Genomic DNA, 8,317 nt, shown 5'->3' on the forward strand with positions numbered 1-8,317 from the left:
GCTGAGGGATTGCTTTGTCAGAGGAGAGTTAGGGAACATAGAGTCACAAGTGGAACAGCAATACTTACACCTACATCTGTGTGTGCTCATGGGTGCATTGTCTCATTTAACCCTAAAATAGCCCTGTAAACTGCAGAGTTGGGGGTGGAATCCAACCCTCCGGCTTCAGGGATCTCTCTGTGGTACAATTACCACCTTCTGGGGAAAGTTAGGGAATTCCACGCAGAAACTGTAAGCAATTGGTGAATTATGGTTTGTAAACCCAAAAGACCTAGTTAAAATCATGATTAGATCATAGTTTTAATTTTATCATCTTAAGCATGGAAATCCAATATTATCTCTAGCCCTTTACTATATTTCTTAGGAAAAAAGAGAGGCAAGAAAAAAAAAAAAACATTTGTGAGGTGTTTTTGTTCAGGAATCATACTTCTCTTTCGGGAAGTGGCATGACATAGTGAGAAAAGCATAGCTTTTATTAAAATCATTCTTCCTGCCTATATTACTTGTATGATACTGGGCAAGTTTTCTAACATCTCTGAGCCTTGTTTTTCTCTTCTGTAAAATGTGTCACGGTAAGAATCATGAACAGAACGTTAGCGCATAGCCTGGCACAGTGCTTGAGATCTACTGAGCATTCAATGCCTCCAAATCATTGCTGAAATAGAGTGAAGAACACATTTATGCCGATGAGTATTTTCCCCAGCTAATATGAATGAAAGCTTTCTTTTTTTCACTCTATCTCCAAGATTCCCTGTCTCAATAAGTGGCCTGCCCATCTATCTACATGCAGCCAAATTAATAGTCTTGTGCTTATTTTTACTTTTCCCCTATCCTGTGGCCCTACCTTTGAAACTCCTCTCAAATTTGAATATTGATTTCCATACCTGCATCCCTGTCTAATTCTATTCCTCATTATTTCTTTCATGGGCTGTCAAAGTAGCTACAAAGCTGGTCTTCTCTGGATCAAGTATCTCCCATTCCAAAAGAAAGAATGAAAGAAAGGAAGGAAGGAAAGAAAGAAAGACAGAGGGAGGAAGGGTGGACAGCCACAAAAATACGTTGAACTTTCAGAAGGAAAGAACAGAACTATGGTTATTAGAGGTGGGAAAGGAGGACGGGGAGGAGGATTAGAGAGAAACTGGGTAATGGACACAAAGAATAATTACATCTTGTCATGAGGAATACGTTAATAATCCTGATTTGATCTTCACATATGGTACACAAGTACTGATAGTCAACACTGAACCACACAAATATGTATAATCGATTATGTTTCAATAATAAAAGAGAAGTATCTCCAATTACTCTATGAAACTGTTGAGGCTCTCTTTGTAAAGTATAAATCTTATGCTAAACAAAAAATAACCTTCCTTTTTTTCAAATAGAACATTTCTCACTTGGGGTGTGTCTGATGTCTGCTCAGGATTACGTTTGTGTCATGTACTCCCAGCTGGAGTACTACGGAGGTGAGGCATCCTCGGGGTGTCACCTCTGGACGCACGATGTTCATCTGTCCCTCCCTGCTGATGTTAAGTTTCATTGTCTGGTCAAAGTGATGTCTGACTGAAAATAATTTCAAACTCACAGAAAAATTGTAATAATGAAACACAGTATAAAGAATGCCCATATACCCTCGACCCCAAAGTCACCAATTGTTAACATTTTTATCCCATTTGCTTCATCATTTGTTCTATCTACATAATTTTTTTTCTTAACTATTTGAGGTTAAGTTACATTCATCACAGCCTTTTACCCTTAAATATACTTTAGTCTGTATTTCCCAAGTATGGATATTCTCTCACATAATCACAGCACAGTCATCAGTACCGGTAAATTTTTATTTTATTTTATTTTATTTTATTTTTGTCTTTTTCCATGTCCGGCAATGGATCGCAACCATCAGTGTCACGCCCGTACCGGACCGGGACCGGCAACGGGATCACAGCCCTCGGTGTTGCTCCCGCGCCTCGCTCAGCCAGTGAGCAGGAACCGGTCTGTATGTGGGATCCGAACCCTCGGCAGGAGTGCCGCTGCGCTTCCCAAGCGGCGCACTACAGCAGTGTGCCACCGGGCCGGCCCCAGTACCGGTAAATTTTAATTGATACAATTTTTAAAAATCTAATCTACTATTTGTATTCCAATCTTGTGAGTCAGCCCATCAATGTCCTTTATGGAATTTTCTCCTCTTGTACAGGATCCAGTCTAGGTGCAGGTACTGCATTAGTTATGTCTCTGTAAACCCCTTTAATCTGCAGCTTCTTCAGAGCCTTTCTTTGACATTTTTTAAGAGTACAGTTCCCCTCCTTTTCTGTAGTAGAATGTTCCTCACTGGGGGTTTTCTGTTGATTCCTTATGGTTAGATTTAGGATGCGTATACTCGGCTGGAATACTGCACACATGATGGTGTGTCCTTCTCAGGATATAATGTGAAGGAACACCATGTCCATCTACCTCAGTGGTGATTTTGATTTTGACTACCCTGTAAACTTGCTCACTTTCTCCACTATTTAATTACTATTTTGTTCTCCCTCACAGCTATAAGCAATCTGTGGGGAGATACTTTAAGACCATGCAAATACTCTTCTCTTCATCAGAACTTTCCCCTAGATTTAGCAGTTGATGATTCTTGTCTGTTGCAATCTTTGCTATGATGGTTGCAAACTGATAATTTTCTCCTTCCCATATGCCCTCAACACTTACCAGCCGGCTATCAGAATTCTGCTGTAAGCAAGAGCCCTCCATCCTTTTTCACTCATTTATTCATTTATTTATGTATTTATTATCAGTATGGACTCATGAATTTTCATTTTGTAATGTTTTGTAGTTCATCGCTGTACTTAAGTATTTTATTGCTCAAGTTATCTCAGATTCAGCCAATGAAAACCCTTTCCAGCTAGCACCTTGGTACTTGTGACACGACACCATAATTTTTTTTGAAGTGCTTTCTAACTTTCTAGCATAACAGGATGTTCCAGGCTCATCTTTTACCTTCCTACCTCATCCTCAACATCAGCGATTTCTTCAAAAAGACTTGATTCCTTTTAGTAGAGAATGGTGTTAGAGACCAAGATTTGGATTTTAGGTGGGATCATTGCTACTTGAAGATCAAGTCTTTGATTCTTGACTCCTTCAACAGACAGACCGGGGAAATAAATATATGTATATATATACTCATACCTATACATGTACACATGTAAAAATATATACTCAAACATACATTTAACATACATACAGAAACAAACATACATACTAAAGTACCCACACTGGCATGTGGACATCACATGCACATACATTATTTCAAAATCATCAGTTCACACCTCCAATTCCAATCCATGCCCATGGGGTTTTTGCCATCTCTCGTGCTATATTTGTGCAACCCTTCTTCCACAGACAGAACCCTGACTCCAACATCAGCCCCTTTACTCATTTGCTCAGTCCTATAATACATCTAAAAGAGTTTCAGATTGCTTTGCCCATATTTTAAAATTGAAAAAGAAAAAGTATTATAAGGAGTTCAGGATTTGTTTGCAATTCTTTCCTCACCCTTCATGCCCAACCTTGGCCAAAACTGAGAGCATAAGGTAAAAACTTGTGTTCGTAAATTGCTTAAATTCCTTCCTTCCCTTCCTTTTCTGCCTTTCCTCCCTCCCTCCCTGTTTCATTCCTTCCCTCCTTTCTTTCCTTTCTTTCCTCTCCAGTGTGGTTACTGTATTCATTTAATACAATTACTTTTTTTTCTTTCTGCTTTTATGTGTAAGACTTTTTTTCCCCTTTCTTATTGATTTAATTTTAATTTTTGAATATGTAGAACATTCAAATGATTTCCAAAGTAAAAACAACTTTTTCTCCTTTATACTATATATGCTCTTTGCTTTTTCACTTAATATTGTCTCCTGGAAATTACTCCATATCAGTTCACAGAGATCTCCTCTTTCTTTTTAAACTGTATATTACTCCATTGTATCCATGAGCCTTTCAACTAAGCCTCTGTACTTAGATATTTAGGAAGCTTTGCAATTATAATCAATGCTTCATCAAATAACCTTGTGTATATGTATTTTCATATTGTTGAAAGTATATGTTCAGAGTAAATTTCTAGACTTAGTATTACATGTTGAAGGGTAAATGCATAATGTAGTTTTATTACATGTTTTAAAATTCCTATTCACGGGAAAATATACCATATTGCATTCCACCGACAGTGTATAAGCCAGCCTGTTCTCCCACAGCCTTGCCAACAGAGTGAACTGTCAACCTTTTAAATTTTTGCCAATCTGATAGGTGAGAATATCAGTGTAGTTTTAATTTACATCTCACTTACGAGTGAAGTTGAACATCTTTTTACAGGTTTAAGGGCCATTCTTTATTTCTCTTTTTGTGAATTGTCTTATGTATTTTGCCCATTTTCTTAGAGTATTTTGTGTTTTTCTTCAGTTTTTAAAAGCTCCTTATAAATTAGTTATATTAATCCACTATCTGTGATATATTTTACAATATTTGCTCCCAATTTGTCATTTGTCTTTTGACTTAGTTTACGGTGTTTTTGCCACTTAAAAGGCTTTTACTTTTATGTAATCAAATTCATCAATATTTTCTGATATTGCATCAGGAGTTTTGAGTCGTACTTAGAAAGCCTAGGTCTTACCATGTGATTTGTAACGGCTTTGAAAATATGCCCAAAATTAGCTATAATAGAAAGGAAAACAAAACAAAACAAAAAAACACTGTGATGTCAAAAAGGCAAAAATGTTTTGGGGACCTGAGTTAGAGTTGCCTGATAAAATACAGGTTGCCCAGTTAAACTTGAATTTCAGGTAAATAACTAATAATTTTTAAACAGAAGTATGTGTTAAATATTGCATGGGACATATGTATACACTAAAAATTATTCATTATTTTACCTGAAATTTGAAATTTAACAGGGTCACTTGTATTTTTATAAATCTGGCAGCCCTAGTCCTGAGAAAAGAAAATTAAATCCCGGTTTGAGCTTATCCTCTGTTGTCAATTCACATTCCTAGAAACAGATCAGTTCTCCCGACCTAGTTCCCTTGTATTCTGAGGTCTCACAGGGTCATCGGTTCATCTTTGCAGCCATTGCTCCCTCACCTGTCATACGATTTCTGGTTCATCACAAAAATAACAACTTTGGAGGAAAGCATATAGATAGGATGCAGTGCATAGAGCATAGACTTCAGAATCAGACACATCTAGCTTTTAATTCTGGCTCTATAGGCTTGGGAAGTTTATTTATTGCATTGAAGCCTCAATATCTACCTCACAGGGCTTATTTTATATAATTAAATGAGTTAAATAGTGTTTACATATTATAAACGCTCCATAGCTGTTATCTATTATTAATTACTAAACTCAGATTTTCAGCAAATATAGTTAAGGTAGTTCTCTTCATCAGCAAACATGGGGTATGAGGTCACGGCCTCCCAGTCTGTAACTGAGTACACTCATTTCTCAGATGAAGAAACCAGCACACAACTCATCATCACGACGCGGGGGACAGGCTCTCTGACGATGCTCCTAGTACAAGGAGTGGCCTCTGGCCGACTTGGGATGGGCTACAGCATTGGGAAGGAGTGAAATGGACACATGACAGAGTAAGGAAATTGAGGGCAGGAATTGACCAGGACATCAACAGCCGGAGAAACTGAGGAGTGAAGAGGACAAGAGGTTAATGATAAGGGAAGAGCAAGAGCATGTAAGCAAGGATGAGTGTGAGAGAAGGAAGGAGTAAAAAATGTTTTAATGCCAGTTCAAGGGCTAGCAGATCAAGTGAGATGACTGTGGGGTAAAGTACATGCTCAGCCTTTACCTGTCATGTCAATATTTAATCTCCATTGTAACTCTGTGAGGTGAGCAGGGTGGATATTATTTTTCCCATTTTACAGAGTAAAAAACCACTTAAATTACAGAGTGGTTAAATCACTTGGCCAGGATTTCAGTGTAAATAGATGCAGAGCTAAAATAACATCCCAGAGCTCCTAGACACTTCCCCCACACCACACTCTCATCCTTAAGAGCCTCAGGGACTGTGGTAAGGAGATTAAAGGGTTGAGGGCCTAAATGAATCCAGGGCTTCTAAAAAACGCAGGTGTTTGGTGTGCGCAATGCTGACAGAGACCCACAGGCCCGCTCTATGCTGGCAACCAGCATTCAGGTTCTGAATTGTTCCAATCCCTTGTAAAAACTAAAAATGGAATTTCTTCAAGCTTGAAAACTAGGAGGTATGCTCTTCCAGATTGTTTATTTCTCTTTGATCTAGCCGATCCTCCACTATTTGCGAAGTGAACCATAAATTTGGTCTTACCTCACTTATTCTCAAAAACCTGCAGGCTACGCACTCATCACAGAAGCCAGAGTGCAGCCTACCATCCGCAAGTTCATCTTCCAGAGTTTAATCTATGTCCTTTGGATGCGGCCAATGTATCAATTGGCAGACGAATGGAGGAAGCACAATTTTCCTATAACTGTTTTGAATTCCTTCTTTGATGTTCATTTATAATTCTTTCCTGCATGCTACAGCACACAGAGTTTCATGTGAATCAGATTCGGCTCTGATAACCCTGGGAATCCACGGCACTGCTAGGGGAGAAAGATTTATACACACAATTCCTTTCCACAGCAAGAAGAAATCAAGATAGAAAAGACTGCCATCAAATCGATGGTGCTTCTTTCCACAAGCTTTCTGCTGTCTATTTGCGGTGATCCTGTTCAGTCTTGACCCCTCTTGGCTACATTCTTTTGTTCCTAATCAGCACATGCTCAGTAGAGAGTTAGTGTGCCCCCAAAATTCATGTTGTAATTCTAACCCCCAAAGTGATGTTATCAAGGCGGTAGGACCTTTGGGAGGTGGTTGGTTCATTGCCCTTAGGAATGAGATTAGTGGTTCCCTTATAAAAGAGACCCAGAGAGTTAGCTAGTCCCTTCCACCATGTGAGGACACAGCAAGAAGGCTGTCTGTGAAGCAGAGAGTGGGCCCTCACCAGACACTGAATCTGCCAGCTCTTTGATCTTGGACTTTTCAGCCTCCAGAACTGAAAGAAATAAATGTCTGTTGTTTACAAGCTACCCAATTTATGGTATTTTGTTACAGTAGCCCAAACAGAATAAGATAATTTCTAATGACAACAGGAATACTGAGTTGGGGAGCAACAAAACACTGAAATAATCACTGATGTGACTTACACTTCTTTTAGCTCTTAGGAGAGGCTGGAGAAGGGCTGTAATGTTGTGAGTGTTGGAGTGTGCCAGGAATCTTGTGAGGACTGGGAACGCAGGTCTTTGTTCTAATTTCTTATCCCTGGTCTCAGAGCATGAGTTTCATGAGTGCACAAAATCCTGAAAATTCTGGCTTTCTTCTCTAAATCTGTTTCCACCTTTGTCATGATTTACTCTCCTGGTCTGGCAGGGACTTCCTAAGCCAGGATTCAAGCAGAAAGTAATGCTTTATCACAGCAGTTTCTCTTCTGCTTGAATTTCTATTCATAGTGCTAGAGCATGAGCCACATTCTCCCAGTTTACCCTGTCTCGTATGCCTGCTAATTAGCAGTAATACAATTCATAACCCTTGAAATATAAAAATCTTGCTCTTCTTTCCAGTTTTAACTGGCAATAGCAATCAGAGAATGTGGTAGGTGACATCTGCAATGGCCCCCGGTGATCTCCATCTCTCGTGTAATCTTCTCACCTTGAGTGTGGTCTGTATCTAGTGACTTGCTTCTAACTAACAGAATATGGCAAAAATTATAGGATGTCATTTCCAAGATCAGGTTACAAAACACTGTGACTTCTGTCTTTGCTCTCTCTTTTGCCCTGTCACTTACTCACTCTGATGAAGCCAGCTGCCATGTCGTGAACTACCCTGTGAAGAGGACACACAGCAAGAAAACAAAAGAAGCCTCTGTTATCAGCCAGTAAGGAACCAAGGTCCTCATTCCAACAGCTCATGAGGAACTGAATCTGCCAACTACCATGTGAGCTTGGAAATAAATGTTTCTCCAATAAAGCCTTCAGATGAGACTATAACCCCAGTTTATTCAGGCTGCTATAACAAACACTGTAAACTGGGTAGCTTGTAAACAACAGAAATTTATTTCTCACAGTTCTAGAGGTTGGGATGTTGAAGATCAAGGTGATGGTTAATGGACAGAGCCTTCTCACTATGTCCTCAAATGGTGAAAGGGACCAGCTAATTCTCTGGTTTCTTTTAGAAGGACACTAATCCCATTTATGAGGTCTTCGCCCACATAACCCAATCATCTCCCAAGGGTCCTACCTCCTCAAACCATCATCTTGGGGTTGG

Source organism: Galeopterus variegatus, unplaced genomic scaffold (assembly GCF_000696425.1).
Source record: "Galeopterus variegatus unplaced genomic scaffold, G_variegatus-3.0.2 Scaffold3652, whole genome shotgun sequence".
NCBI lineage: Eukaryota > Metazoa > Chordata > Mammalia > Dermoptera > Cynocephalidae > Galeopterus > Galeopterus variegatus.